At 41.1% G+C, this 15782-nt stretch overlaps 1 long non-coding RNA gene across 1 annotated transcript in view; it reads right to left on the bottom strand.

The window, feature by feature from the left end:
- Positions 1–10012: 10012 nt before the first annotated feature.
- Positions 10013–15782, bottom strand: part of LOC144783431 (uncharacterized) — a 431028-nt gene continuing 425258 nt past the window's right edge. Inside the window, exons 5-6 of the long non-coding RNA XR_013601437.1 lie at positions 10131–10265; positions 10013–10048 (exon numbers count right to left, since the gene is read on the bottom strand). This is a non-coding gene — a long non-coding RNA (uncharacterized LOC144783431). The remainder of the gene's footprint in view (positions 10049–10130; positions 10266–15782) is intronic.

The following is a 15782-nucleotide window of genomic DNA, read 5'->3' as shown; positions in this document are numbered from 1 at the left end:
ATGAAATAGCCATGAGTCATTTAATTGACTATTCTGGTATGTGTGTTATTATGTTCTGTGAATTATTCACAGTAAATATTTTAATATTCTAAGAACAGAAATAAAATTGTAGCCCCTAAAAGCAGTAATATATATATGTATAACATGTATTTTTTTTTAAATAGGGTTAATTATTGCAGGTTAAAAAGAGAAAAGTAGGAAGGTTTTTTTTTGTCTTTGACAGCTTCAGAGTGAGGAGAAAAAGGGGGCTGAGGAGCGCAGAGCTCGAGGCATATTTTGACCCTGAGGTCTGTAAGGTGGGGGCCAGGAATGCTGGCAGCGGCTGGCTAGCAGCCCAGAAAGTCCTGCACTGAGGGGTTATTCTTAACTCTTGGAAGACTGTGCGAGGCCTTCATGTAGACATCTGCAGCCTCATAAAATAGGGTCTTGTCTCACAGAAGTGCATTCCTTTGTATTTCTACTCTTGAAAAATAATGTCTGCATAGTTGCCTTCATTTAACCGAAAATAAAATGTTGTATTAGTCTTAGACAGAAAATAAGATGAAGTTCTTTCTTAGAATTTTGTACGGCACATGCCTAGGTAAAACCGATTGGCAGATTCAAATTCATTTTTTTATCAGAACAATTGTGGCGCAAAGGACACACAAAGTTTTGCTTTTAGACAGTCAAAGTTAAGGTGGCTTAACATGCTTACATGTTTTAGTCATTGCTAAGTTGACAAGATGGTTACAGTTAAGTACATTTTTCGATTTTGTGTTTTGTTAATGTGTATTATGTTTTGTCTTCTGATTTAAAGTTACAGTTGATATTTTTATGTGTTATGGGAAGTGTTTCCTTTTTGTGTGTTGTGTATTTTTGCTTCTGCCCACAGATCATTAATGGACTGCTCTGGGTGGTTTTTAAGGCTGACAAGACATGTGAGTTGTTTTGACAAAAGGTCATAGTTGTAAGAGGAAAAAGGTGAAATGTGCGCACTGAATGACTATAGGTAGGAAATGAGGGTAGAAAAAGATTGGAACAGACCAAGAATGTTACAGCAGGTGTAGGAAAGTGGTGGAAAAGCAGAGGTCAACAGCAAACGCATCAGTGATGGTCCATTCCACGAGGTGGTGGAACAAGTGTTCCATTTGTATCTGTGGGACCTAATCAACATGCAAATTGCAGAAAGAAGGGTGCTGTCAGCAGTATGTTGAAAGAAGATGTTTTTTTTGCATAACTCCTTTGAAAAGAAATTTTTGTATGTTTTTGTTTTTGTGTTGTTTTGTCAATGCTATTTTTTTATACTGGTACAAGCTCCCCTGTGTTGTGAGGGGATGGTCATGACGGTGCCCATCGCTACACAACAGTTGATTGGACTTGTTCTGGTTACTAAATTTCACAGATATGATATTTCATGCTGTGAACATGACAGACAAAACTTCAACAGTGTATGTCTATTTGGCTATAATGGTATTGAAGAAAAATAAAAGACTTGTACAGGATTAAAAGTGTGTCACCTGCAGTTAGCCATGACTGCCCCTTCCCTAAAAGGACAGGCAGCCCTTGATTAAATACTCCCTGATTGGACCCTAAGGAGGAATTATAAATCTATGGCTTTTGCAAAAGGTGACCTAAAATCTGTGCACTATTGTGGTTTTTGTGTATCACCTGTACTCATGGTGTTGTGTCACAACCCTGACTATCACCTAAGTAATTGTTTTGTTCTTCTATAGATTTTCCTTTTGCCGCCTCTCCCCTAATCAATGTCGCATTGTGCCTACTTATGGGGGACTTTAGCTGTGTCCCAGTCCCATTTCCCTTTTCTGTATTCCTTTCAGCAGTCAGCCCTTTTATTATTGTTGGTGTATTGTTCAGGTCCACACTCCCAGATTGTAGCGATGTATTAGGGACCCCCATATTATGTATAATTCCCTTTTGTATGACCAGGCTGGTTTTCAAGAATTTTCTTCATGCCCACTTGGATGTTTTTTATAGCCTGACTGTCAGGGTAGTGATGGACTGGTTAACTGACCCAATAGGATCTTTTACTATAGTAGACAAGGTTTCCACCTCAATAGAGAATACCTTACGTTTATTTTTTGGAACATGACATAATTTCAATGCCTATTTTAGTTGGGTTTTTGATCCTGCTGTTTTGATTTTTGGTAGGATCAGATGTGTACTAATCATAGAAATGGCAGAACTCTCTAGTTCTTGTCTATTGTTTCCACATTTTTGATCATTAGCCTGTATTGCATCGTGCATGTGATTTCCCATTATTAAAGACAGGTATCTGTATGCCTCTGACAATCTATCATGCGATTTTTCTTTTTGGAGAGGTTCTAGATAAAGAATGTAGGAACACACAGATGTAATCATTCAGAAAACAAAATGTTTACCCTATTAGACAATGCCACTATGAAGTCCAATGTAGCTATCTACCCTTAGATGGCAGAGGATATGCTCTCACATTGTAGTTAGTGAGGACAATGAAGGGGTACCCAATTGAAGAGACTAGCAGTACTGCCTTTTTCTTTTATATCCTATGATAATGACAGTGCATTCTAGACCAGAGTAATCCCATGGCATATGGCCACTCCCTCGAAGATTGCAGGCCACCTGCTTGCAGTCGCATTGTTAAATACAATTAATTGTTTTTCCTTTAATTTGAAGAAAACTAACAACTGTGTCACATTTCATACATCACTAGGTTCTGCAGGATCTTCCAGAGTAAAAAGAAGACACATGATACCCTGCAGAACAGTGATGAAAATGAGTCCTAAACTCCCATCAGTGACAGCTACAAATGAGGGGCGAGCGTCTTGAACCAACAGTCCCAGCACCCAGAAAGTGACAAGGCTGGATTGCGATTGCCAGTGCTTCATCAATGGCATCTCCAAAGCATTGTGCTTGCTCCATCAGACGGTTTTGGACATCAGAGAATAAGGAGGAGCTGGTTTCCTGTTTATTGCTGAAAATGAGTTTCAGTGCAAAAGAGCGAAAGAGAAGGATCCCTGTTGTTGATGACAGGGCTGGTTTGAGGCTTCAGTTTCCTACCTGTCATGTGCTAGTAACCTCTGACAGTGCGCAGTCCCCTGACTCCCTTGGCCTGAGTTTTGGTCAACTCCCTTTTTCTTTGCTCCAACAGAAGGGCAGTGCACCGGAGGATCCAAGATTGGCAAAAGGCACTACATTTGTGGTACCCATGTGGAAAGGAAATTAGAATGAAAGAGCAGCCCAAGCGCCTTCTGACACTGCATAACAAGTGTTGGAGCCTGATAGTGTTGCTGAACGTGAAAGCCTGTTGCTCTTTCTTGATTAACAGCACTTGGGTCCGCACGATATGATCTGCGCCCATGACCACCGAAGAGCATGGTATCTGTAGTGCCTGCCGCAGAGGAGAGATATTGGTGCACTGCCTTGAGACATTGAGACTTTCGAGTGAGCTGTGAATGTTTGCTAGGAGGGCAAACCAACAGACACTAAGAAGCACCATTGTCATGGAAAGGCATGGTTTGAGAGGCCCCACGCGGAAGGAGGTAATGGAAGCAGATTTGATGGACGATAGAAGCCTACCAAAGAGGCTTAAAATGGACTTTGGGCAGAGTTGCACAAGCAATTACAGCCTAATAATTTAGAGCAAATGTTAGATATGTTCCAAAATGGTCCAACAAAAAATGGATTTGTGTGACTGTTCTTACTGTTTTCTGACATCATTTAAGAGTAGTATTCTGTTTAATAGAACAGTATCAGGCCTGTATTCAGACAAAGAGTATCACCATTTCACCTGAAAGCATTGTTAATATCTAAGGCCCATTTGATACCACACAAGGACTGACACAGATGGAGTAGTGATAGTCTCTATTAGCTGTAGGGCCCATGGATTGCTTCCCATTCTGATTAGCAAAGGATGATCTGGTTTTGCCACTATTCAAGTTATATGTGTGTAGGTTGAGAGATCTAATTATGGTAATATGTATATATATACATATATATATTTTATTTAAACTCCAAGCTAAGTAATTAGGGAAAGGAAGATGTCCTGGAGTGCAGTGCATGCAGATCGAGAGAGGTCCAGAAAATAATGGACATTTGATCTAGACACGTTTGATTGTTGCCTTGGCATGGCAAAAGGAGCGCCTGTTGAACTGCATTTTTAAAATTCCATTTTGTGTTGCCATGCTCTAGGCAACTTGTCTGAAAACTGTCCTCCACATCCCCATTGAATCTTGCACAACCCCCTGCTCCTTATGGTCGAGCCAATTCCAAGAATCCTGCCTGTGTGCCTTCCCCCAGTTGTGCCAGAGACTCAGCTACATCCTGTCCATTGTTGGTAACTCAGCCTGTCACACTAGCTGCCCTGTGACCACCCCCAACTGAAAGAGGAAGCACGAGGTTAGGCCCTGAAACCACACCAACTAATAGAGGAAGCACAAGGCTGTACACTGTGACCACACATTCCTGTGGTTCTGCCAATTCTGGGAACCAGCAGCAGATAGTTCCTGTTTTAAGAAATAGTTCCTGTTCTTGACTGTAAGACACCCTGCACCTGGCATCTTAGTTCATCGACCACACATTTCTGTGGTTCTGCCAATTCTGGGAACCAGCCAGATAGTTCCTGTTTTAAAAGATAGTTCCTGTTCTTGACTCTAAGCTGAGAGATAAACCCCCCGGATGAGGAAGGGCCATCAACTGAAATGAGCACATTTCGACACATTGCATGCACTCTCACGAGACACAAGACACGCCCATACCTTGACACATCTTGTTGGAAATTACTGCTTGTCACTTCCCTGTTTTTGCCTACTGACTGAATCTGTATAAATATTCTGCTGTGTGAATAAAGCATCAGACCACTCCTGAACCCGCTTGGCGAAGGAGCTCTCCCTTAACTCGAGTTATTGAATAAATCCCTCTTTACTCGAATACCACGGACTCCTCTCTTTACTTAATTTAAAGTATTTACTAATATAGAAATTCAAAGATAATGTAATATTAAATATTTACCACAGGGTTAGGAGTGGTTTCACATTTCTCTTTTATTGGTGCAGTTTTTAATACTGTATGGAATTATTAGGTTATTGTTTCAAATGTTTACCATTGAGCTATTTCAATGGTCATGAACTCGTGGGAATGTTTGTAGTATGTTGCGGAGTTGATTTTAATGCTTTAATTTCCTTGCAAAAAAATTGAAGATCTGGAAAAGAACAGAAAATGTGACTTTTATTTACTGTGTATGCCTTCATTTTTTTAAATTTAAATACAGTTGTATTTTTTTTTCATGGCAGCACCAATAGGGTTCATTGTACTTAATTGTGTTAAACATCTGTCGGAATAGGATTATTAATTTTAGTTCCCTACCCCCATCCAGCACCTTCCCTGAGGCTAACAACGGTATGAGTAGGAATAGTAATTTTCCCCCACCGCAATTCAGCACCTTCCCTGAGACAAACACTTGTTATGTTAAAATGTTATGTTAAAAATATTTGTAGAGCGCACTTACACCAGGCGGTTGCATGGCACTGTGAGCGGGAGACAGCAGTAGTATAATGACAGAAGCTTACTCATATGCCTATGAAAACAGAAGGGTCTTAAGGAGTGTTCTGAATTGGACGTAGGAAGTTACTGATCTGAGTTCCGTGGGGAAGGGATTCCAGAATTGAGGGGCCAGGAGTGAGAATCTAAAGACCACCGTGTTTTTACCGTTTAAAGGTGGATGGAGAGAAGGTTCAAGTGGGAGGATTGAAGTTCATGAGAGGGGACATAGCGATGGATCATGGATGAGATGAATGCAGGGCCGTGACCGGGTAGGGCTTTGAAGATGGTACAGCCCAGTTTAAAAGCACAGCGTTTAGCCACTAGGAGCCAGTGGAGGCTCTTCATCAAGAGACGGACGTGTTGGTGTCTGGGTTGATGGAAGATGAGCCTAGCTGCTTGGTGCATCGGCTATTCTCCTATGCCGATGCCACCCAAATTGTCTTCTCTCTGTCAGGCAGAGATGAGAACAGCCCCTCTGCTCTAAAGCTCGGCTTTGTACGCGTGGCCTAGTGGATGCAGAAGAACTGTCTGAAATGAAACGGGGAGAAGACAGAGGTGGTGATATTGGGAAAGAATAAAAACCTATGGGGCCCCCAACATTGACCTAGTGATATGGGACAACTTCCACAACCAGCCACAGTGGTTCGCAACCTTGGTTTCCTTGTTGATGACAAGTTATCTATGAGGCAGCAGGCTACAAAGGTTGCAGCAATCTGCTTTTCCATCTTAAGATGGCTCCAGAGAATTTTATGGATGCTTCCCCTATCCACTCAGAGAACTGTTGTCCAGGCGTTGGTTGTTTCCCACCTGGATTACGGTAATGTTCTCTATTTGGGAGCTGATGCTGCAACCATTAAGATTCTTCAGGTAGTCCACAATGCGGCTGCCCGCCTGCTTCGGAAGGTTCCTAGGAGAACTTCAGCATCTTCTGCTCTGCGTGACCTACACTGGCTTAAAATCTCAAGCCGGATTAAATTTAAAGCCTTATGTTATCTGTTCAAGATTAGGCAGGGCACAGCCCCTAAATACCTACAGAACTTAGTTCAACCATACAGGACTCATCGAACCCTTAGATCTTCTGGGAATGGAGACTTTGTTATCCCAAGATTCGAACTTGCCAGAATGGGCGGGCGGTCTTTCACTCATCTAGGGCCCAAGCTCTGGAACGCTCTACCAGTTGCTCTAAATTTGGAGAATAACTTGCTGCGGTTCCGGAAGGGACTTAAGACCTTGCTTTTTGAGTGATCTGCCCGTTGTCCTGGTCTGCTCGATATTACCTGATACTTCTTTCTTCTTGAGTCTATCCCTAGCGCCGGGAAACCCACTGCGGGTAGCTGTTGCGCGTTACAAGTTAAGTAAATAATAATAATAATAATAATTGCAGACGGAGCTGATAGGCCGGGATGCCAACATAGAGTGAGTTGGCATAGTCAACGCGAGAAAAGACCAAGGCCAGAAGAACTAGGGTCAGGGCCCGGTGGTTAAGATACTGCAGATCTTCCAGATTATTTGTAAGTAGAAGAAGCAGGTTGATACCATCGCGCCAATCTGAGATTTCATGGAGAGATCGTTGCTTATTATCACCCCTAGGCTTTTTACGGAGTCTGCTGGATGAGGAGAGTTGCCTAGGGGGGCGGGGGGGGGGACAAAAGTTAGAGTTCCAGGGGTTAGAGGTACATTCGGTCAAAATCAGCTCAGTCTTTTCGGGGTTGAGTTTTAGTTGATTGGCATACATCCATTAGCTGATGAGGCTCATGGTGGTTTGAAAGTTGGAAACTGTGATGTTAATGGAATCAATTTCAAACACCAACTGGAGGTCATCGGCATAGTTAAAAGCTACAACTTTACTATTGCATAAGGACTGAATCAGAGGTAGCATGTACAGATTAAATGGAGGGGTGAGAGAGAGGACCCCTGGGGAACCACGCATGTCAGCCTGACTTTCTCAAATGAAAAGTTGGCGAGACAGACTGCCTGGAATTGGTTGTGTTGGAAGGAGGAAATCCACCTCAGAGCTAGACCCTGGATCCAGCATTGCTGACACGATCGATCAGGAGGTCATGATCGACCATGTCAAAAACGGCTGACAAATCTAGGAGTACCAGAGCCTGAGTGATGTTTTGATTTGGCCCCCTTCCTAAGCTCCTCCATGACTGCTAGGATGACAGACTCCGTGGTGTGTGCAGGTCTGAATCCTGCTTGCTGGGGGTCAAGGAACTGAGAGCATTCAATAAATAAGCTGAGGCAGTTTGCTACATGGCCCTCTAGAATCTTACTAAGGTAGGGGAGTAACGAAATAGGGCGAAAGTTGCTCAGGATCAAGGGGTCAGCGTTGTTTTTTTTAGGATTGGGACAATTTCGGCATGTTCAAAGGTGTCAGTGACAGGTGTCAGGGACTGAGCCTTGTCTAAGAGAGTTGTTGAGGAGCGAGGAGGGGTCTGGACAGGTAGAGAAAGCTTCTTGTAAGATGTGAGGATGGCAGCAATCAGTAGGGGAGCCAGATACAACTTTTTTTAATAGGACGAGAAACTCTTCCCTGGAGATCAGTGGTATTTGATCCAACACATGGGAATTTATGCATGTGGTGGGGGAAGCTGTTGAGAGTGTGGGAGTGGGGATGCTGCTATTGATGGTGGCAATTTTCTCCATGAAATAAGAGTTCAGGTAATCACATAGTGATTGTGAGGGGACAGGGTTTGCTATCACTCTGTTGGGTTGTGATAGCTGGTTGACTATAGAAAATGTGTCCTTGGTCTTAGTGGCTGAATTCGTAATTTTCAAGGAGAAGTAAGTTGCCTTAGTCTGGAGGATGGAGTTTTTATAGTCTTTTAGAAGGGTAATGTAGGTGGCTTTTTTATCTGGGGCATATGCTCACCTCCAGTTGCGCTCGGCTTGCCTGAGTGCTAGTTTCTTTGTTTTCAGCACATCGGAGAACCAACGTTGAGCATCATGGGGGCGTTTGAGTTTGGTTCTCTTAAAAGGAGCGACGATGTCGCTTGTTGGAGAAGGTATAGTACATTTTCCCCCACCGCCATCCAGCACCTTCCCTGAGGCAAACACCTGTTGGAGTCGGAATGGTACTTTGCCCCCACCACCATACAGCATCTTCTCTGAGGCAAAAACTTTTTTGTGTTGAATCCATAATTTTGCCCCACTTCACTTACAACCATGCGCCCTGAGGTAAATTCTGACTAGAAAAAATGGTTAGGGGTTCTGCCCACCTCACCCTCCCGTACCTGAGCAGGAGACATCCAAGGATGAAAAAGTAGAAATAAATGGTACTGAAGGGATCAATCCACTTTTAATCATCGAACAAGAAACAATTAATTATCTTGTGATTTTTGAATTATACACTGGAAAAGTATATATTACTTCATATACACATATATGAGCGGACAGCCAGAGAGGCAGCACAAATAACACAGTCTATATACAACACATCACATGTGCAATATATACAAATATACAAAACATTTACAATATCAAAAACACTTCTCTGTACCCTCAAGACAAAAAATATATACAAATATATATACACACCAATTTACATATGTACCTCCTCTTAAATAGGGGTGGAGTATACAACAAAAAGGTAGTCCCAAAAACCAAAGCACCAGGGGGTTGACACCTCAACCCAGCCTACATTTGTGTTGGTGCACCTAGGGAAAAAAATCAAATCTTCCTTGAATTTTAACAGGGGACTCCATTCGAAGTAAGAGGTGTCGACGCAGTCGCGGTCGCGTTTCAGCCAGATGATATAGGCTTCATCAGGACATGGGTACTCTAATCTTCACGGCCCTGGCAAAACCTAGTGCAGGTACCGCCGGCCAGCCCACACAACCACCCAAGAGGGTGGGGTAGGAACCACCGTCTCGGCTCTAGTCTCGAGAATTCTTATATCTTCACTGTGTCCGCCCAGATAGAAAGAAAAATATATTTCAGCAGTGGCTCAAGTCTCACAGTCTTTCTTCGGTTTTCAACAAGGTCGGCGGCACATAATTACAGTGCTCGCTGCGGCGTCTCTCCAGTAAACCCACCAGAAAGCTCGGCTTGCCTGAGTGCTAGTTTCTTTGTTTTCAGCTCATCGGAGAACCAACGTTGAGCATCATGGGGGCGTTTGAGTTTGGTTCTCTTAAAAGGAGCGACGATGTCGCTTGTTGGAGAAGGTATAATACATTTTCCCCCACCGCCATCCAGCACCTTCCCTGAGGCAAACACCTGAGTCGGAATAGTACTTTGCCCCCACCACCATACAGCATCTTCTCTGAGGCAAAAACTTTTTTGTGTTGAATCAATAATTTTGCCCCACTTCACTTACAACCATGTGCCCTGAGGTAAATTCTGAGCACTAATTTTCTAATTGACACTCCAGGGCATACTACTATTATTAATTTTAAATACAATCTTAGTAACTTATTTTATTTTTTATTTTTAATGAAACATTATTAAAACTGGTGTTTTATAAAACCAGTTAATTTATTTAAGATACACTTACTTTTTTGAGTGTCTTTAGAGAGACTGAGGCAGAAATCTGTGGGTTAATAAAAAAATTATTATTACAAAATATTCAGGGCTTTTAGTTTATGTGTGTTTGATGTGACACTTTTACTTACTTGATCTGTAGGTTGCAGTGTTCAAAAGCAAATTGTCTTTTTTTTCTCCATGCTTCGATGCGTGTGCACACCTGGAAAGTCAGTGATCCACTGAGCACAAAATGGTGGATGGCTCAATTTATACGTTTTTGGGTGCTGAATGGTGATTGAAAACAATATATGTTTTAAAATATGCATTTTAAATTTAGAAATTAAATCTAAGTATCTAAATTTAATATTTGGAAATACATTTTTGTTGTTGCTTGTTTAGAATGGCAGCCATTTTGGTACATCAATGAATCCAGAGTTATTAATAATAATAGAGAAAGGACACTGCTTCGTTTTGTACCAGCGTTATTTTGAATAGTTTTTTAAAACCTTGATAGATACTGTAAATGTTCTTTCTCGATTTTGTTTTCTAATTAATTTCTCAAAGTGAAGTGTTACAGTTTTTTTCAAAAAAACTTTGAGATTCTTATAATCTTTTTTTACAGTTCATTATATTTGCGTTGTAATGGTATGTGTTGTAATGGCATACGTTGTTATGGTGTGCGTTGTAATTTTAGTTATAATGCTGGTCTATAGGACTGCGTTGTAACGGTATTCATTGTAAAATCATGTGTTGCAGTGGTTTTTGCGTTGTAATGACCTCGTGTAGAAGCATGCACTGTAATGGTATGCATTGTAATGTTATAAATATAAGGTAAGAATATGGTTAAGATTAACTTAACACAAAACCCTAACATTGTATAGGTATGGACTGAAAAAATGTAATTAATTTTCATAATAAAACAGTTATCTTTGAGTTTAAAACAATATTTAACTGCAGCAGGGGTACATCTTATTTTTGTCTCTTTATAAATGGCACTTAAGTATAGTTTTCTGAAATACAAAAGTTTTGGGCAAGTGCATAGTATATTTGTATGGGTGTCCATTATATATCCACAGAGCTGGCATGCAATCTTGCCTTTGAACACTCAATTCAATTCAATTCAAAGATGCTTTATTCGGTATGTAAAAATACAACCATATAGCAACAAACATAGAAAAAAAAATAACTAAATACAACATACATATATATCAATTTGGATTCCAAATACCTAGGTTGCGTAAATACATTATACATATGACGACACATGTCCGACAGTCTTAAAAATGCTTTTAGGTACGTTTGTCTACAGATGTATGTACAAAATTTAGCAGTATCAAAGTGCAAAATCTATTATATCATCCTCACAGATGCATAATTTCTATGGAGACAAATTTCTACCAGTTCCAAGTACATTTGGTTACTTATAACTGTGCAAATTTAGCAATATTAAAGTGCAAAAATAATTATGTCATCCTTACAGATGCATTAAACCTATGAAGCATACTTCCACTAAAATATGTGCAACATGGCAGAATAAAGTGCAAAACAACTATACCATTTTTTTTTTCTAAGTACAATGTACAATAGCAGCGTTTGTCCGTCTCTAATAGATGTGCAAATTAGCATGATAAAGTGCGGAGTGTCAAAAACTATCCTTCCTAAAGTGCAGTGTGCCTTTAGCAACACAAGTCCAGATACTTTGGGAATCTGTCTCACTATGTTCTGCTAGCTATGGTAGTATAAATTATGAAATATTCAGTTTCAGCACAATAAAATATACAGAAAATGCATCATTAATTGAAGTCATAAAGTAATGAATTTTCGAACAGAAATGCAATTTTAAAATATAAGTGGCCACATGGAAACATACATCAGGGGTCTCTAAATTAAACATCAGTTGCATTGCTGTTTGAATACCACGCGTATTGTATTTTAAAAAGATGGGTTTCAGATCAAATTTCCTAAAAGAAGTATAAAAATTACATGATAACATAAAGTGACTAGTGCTCTGTTTGGATTTATCATCACAGGGACAGAGACAGGTACCAGGTTTCTTAGCCGCGGGGAATGCTACTAAGTGATGCACAATTCCCAACCGAAGACGGTTCAATACAAAGCGGTGGGAGTTAATACTAACAACAGTAAGATAAGTTTGGAAGCCTCCGTTAATGTTATATTCCAGGTAGAGATTAAACGTACTCTGTTTGACATATCTTTCCATCCTAATCCCGACCATATATTTAAGGAATGAGACTTTAAGCTCCCGCTTCGACAGCGTAGGCCCCGTTATTGGGTCTTTAAAAATATTTAGACCATACAGGGTTTTGTACCAATGTTGTATGTGGCTTAACCAGGGAATATTTGATCGACGTTCGAGCTTAATACAATCAGTAATTACATCCTGGGTAAACTTTGTCTCTTCCTTTGCCCAAATTGAGCGCCATAGGGACAAAGGACGTAAAACAATTAAATCATTAACATAATTCAAGTCAAGTTCCCTGTGTATTATCTCGGTTGAGGCCGTAGCCAGGGCGCAAATTAATCGTTTTAAAAACACATTCTCCTCGCGTTGGATCAAATTCGCACTCTGGGCATCATACCCCCATACCCCGGCCCCGTATAAGGCTGATGTTATACATCTTACTTTAAATAATAATAATAATAATAATAATCCACATTTGTATAGCGCACAATCACCCGTTAGGGTCTCTAGGCGCTGGGGGCCGTCGGGAAGATTAAGCAAGCTATTGCCCAGAGTCGCATGGTGCTGGGCTAACCTGCCGCCGGAGCCGGGGATCGAACCCTGATCCCCAGATTCCAGCGTCAGTCGCCCTGGCCGCGGCGCCACACCTCTCCCACATATGGACAACATTTCATGAATTCTGCGGCCCCCTAATTTAGCAGCAAATCTAAAAATACAACTTGTATTCTTAACCATTTTGAAAAGAACACTTTTTTGTTCACTGGCCCATCTTCCGTCTCCTGAAAAAGTAATGCCTAAGTAACAAAAACTCCTAACAGATTCTAATCTCTCCCCGTCTAGGAAAAAAGACTTACATTTTCTTGGTTTCTTACCACATATCATTGTAACCGTCTTCCCTTTGTTAATTTTCAGCTTCCTACTTTCAGTAAATACGTGGAACTGGTTAATTAAGTGCTGCAGTCCATTATGAGTTCTAGAAAGAAGGACCGCGTCATCCGCGTATAATAGGATTGGGATTGGGTTACTATTAATGATAGGTGCATCTGCATTGGTCTGTCTTAGGCTGTGGTCAACTTGATTTATAAAAAGGGAGAACAGGAGAGGGGCCAGTACACATCCTTGACGGATGCCTCTCCTGGTTTTAAAAAAGGGGGTACACTCTCCATCTGCTCCGAATCTAACTTTACTGGACAAATTATTGTACAGCCTGGCAAGCAGATGGATAATTTCAGTAGGGGCCCCCATCTCCAGCAGGGTAGGCCAGAGCAGTGCGTGTTCCACCAGGTCGAATGCTGAGCTCAAGTCGGCAAAGCACAAGAAAAGATTACCATCCTTAGCTTTAGTGTACTTGCCGACTATGAGTTCCAGGTTCACGCACTGCTCCATTGTGCCCATCCCCCTACGAAACCCATACTGTACTGGGGATAAGATGTCATTTTCCTCAACCCAGGCTTCCAATCTCACTAGTAGGACTCGACTGAGGATTTTGACTATCGAGTCCAGAAATGAGATGGGGCGATAATTTCGAGCTTCGGACCTGGATCCTTTTTTGTAAAGGGGCACAATGATTGACTGTCCCCATGTCAGTGGTAGGCTGTCCTCCACGGCCGCATTAAAATAGCGTGTCAATATGGGTGCCCATAGAGTCATTTCGTGTTTATAAAAGTCCATGGGTACCCCATCGGGCCCAGGTGCTTTACCACCCTTACTATTTTTAATCGCCTCTGTAACTTCATCCAAAGTTAAAAGCAACTGCATTTTCTGCCATTTAGGGCATGGTGTTATGTCAGTATTTAAAATGGACCCATCTAGATTAAAAGCAGAGTTAAAAATTTCTGAAAAATGAACAATCCATGCGTGGCAGTTAACATGAGAACTGACTTCGGGAATATTGTCATTCTTTAAAAAGGGACCATTTATAGTTTCCCAGAATAATTTGTGGTCTTTTGTTTCGGCAGCCATATCTAATTTATACCACGCATCGTTTTACAACTCTTTTTTTCTGGATGCTAAGGCAATTTTATAATTATATCGCTCTTCTCTAATTCTATCATTATCTCTTGGTTTATCATCAAGTGCTGTTTTAAACTTTTTTAGTGTCTGAGCACAGTGCTTGTCAAACCACATCGTTTTCTTCCTTTTAGGCTTATTATTTCTTACGGCCAGAGATTTCTCAACAGTATTCGTTATTTTCAAAAAGTTAGAAAGTAAGGTGGATGCGATCACATTAGGCGCTAGGCAATAGTCAACCTCTCTACTACATTTACTGATAGTATCCATCATCAATTTATTAGGGTCTATTTTGGTCCATTTGATCCTCGTGCCGTTTGGTCTCTCGGCCGTGATCCCTTGGACGGGTCTACCATACACATTTATTTTTGGGCCCCAACCCATTAATTCCACTGATATACTATTGTGGTCACTCACTGGTTGCTCTATTACCCAGACATTGGAGTAGACTGAACCATTGGACATCAAAATATGATCAATGTTTGAGTGGGCATCTCTCCCTCTAAATGTTGGGCGTTTTTCATTTTTTTTGTTCTTTGTACACTCTAGTAGCTCCAGATTTAATTTAGCTACCAGGTTGTTCAGTGCACTACCGTAATTACTGTGGGGGAAGTGATTAAAGATAGTGCTGTCACCACCCGGATGCTCTTCTCGATGGCCACAAATCCCCTTCTGGGCGTGACTACATGCTTGGATATTAAAGTCTCCTACCCAGAGTATTACAGGGGTTTTATTTGAACGTGCGATTGTTTCTTCTATTGCACACTCAATATCTGGGACAATCTTACCCCGATTTGGCCCCACAATGTTATTATAATAATTCACAATAACTAGATCCCTACCTTTACTATGTGTTAATCGCAATACTGACGCGTACTCACCCACCTCCACATATCCCCCTGCATTAAATTCTGTTAATTTAGTGGAAACCAAAGTCAGCAGGCCGCCCTTTGCTCTGCCAGCCTTGGATGCCACTGCAGCCACGCTATAAGAGGTGTAACCATCAACTTGTATTTGATCTCTGTGCCACGTTTCTTGCGGGCATATTATATCATACCCCTGTATAATGAAATTTTCCCAAAATGGGGTAGAAAGTTTAGCGGCAATTCCCGCTATATTCAAAGTGGTGACCATAAGAGAATCGACAGGGGTGTCTTGTGTATCCTCAGGATGATTGGACAAAGGTGATGTTCCTAGAATCTCAGTCATATTAGTATCTATAGGTATATTTACATTTGTCACAATTGCATCATTGTCTATACATTGTTCAGTACTAGTCAAGTTTAAATTTAACTTGGTTACATCATCTACCCCACTTTGGCCCCCTTGCTCTTGTTCTTGTTTGATTGTAGCTATGTCACCAGATACAACAATGTCAGGAAGTGAGACCATGGATGGTACATTCAGTCAATCGTTCTCCTCTAGTGAGTTGAACACCTGAAATCTGTTACAAATCGGAACCGTAAAGTTGTCATATATATTATACAATGAAGATGGAATGGGGGGAACATTGGGGTAGTTAATAATAATAATAATAATACTGAGTTTTATAGAGCGCATACAGCTACCTCCGTAGGAAGTGTCCCGG

This window comes from Lissotriton helveticus, chromosome 9, assembly GCF_964261635.1.
Source record: "Lissotriton helveticus chromosome 9, aLisHel1.1, whole genome shotgun sequence".
Classification (NCBI taxonomy): domain Eukaryota; kingdom Metazoa; phylum Chordata; class Amphibia; order Caudata; family Salamandridae; genus Lissotriton; species Lissotriton helveticus.
The sequence above is the reverse complement of the archived record's forward strand: the minus strand, read 5'-3'. Positions and strand labels throughout refer to the sequence as shown.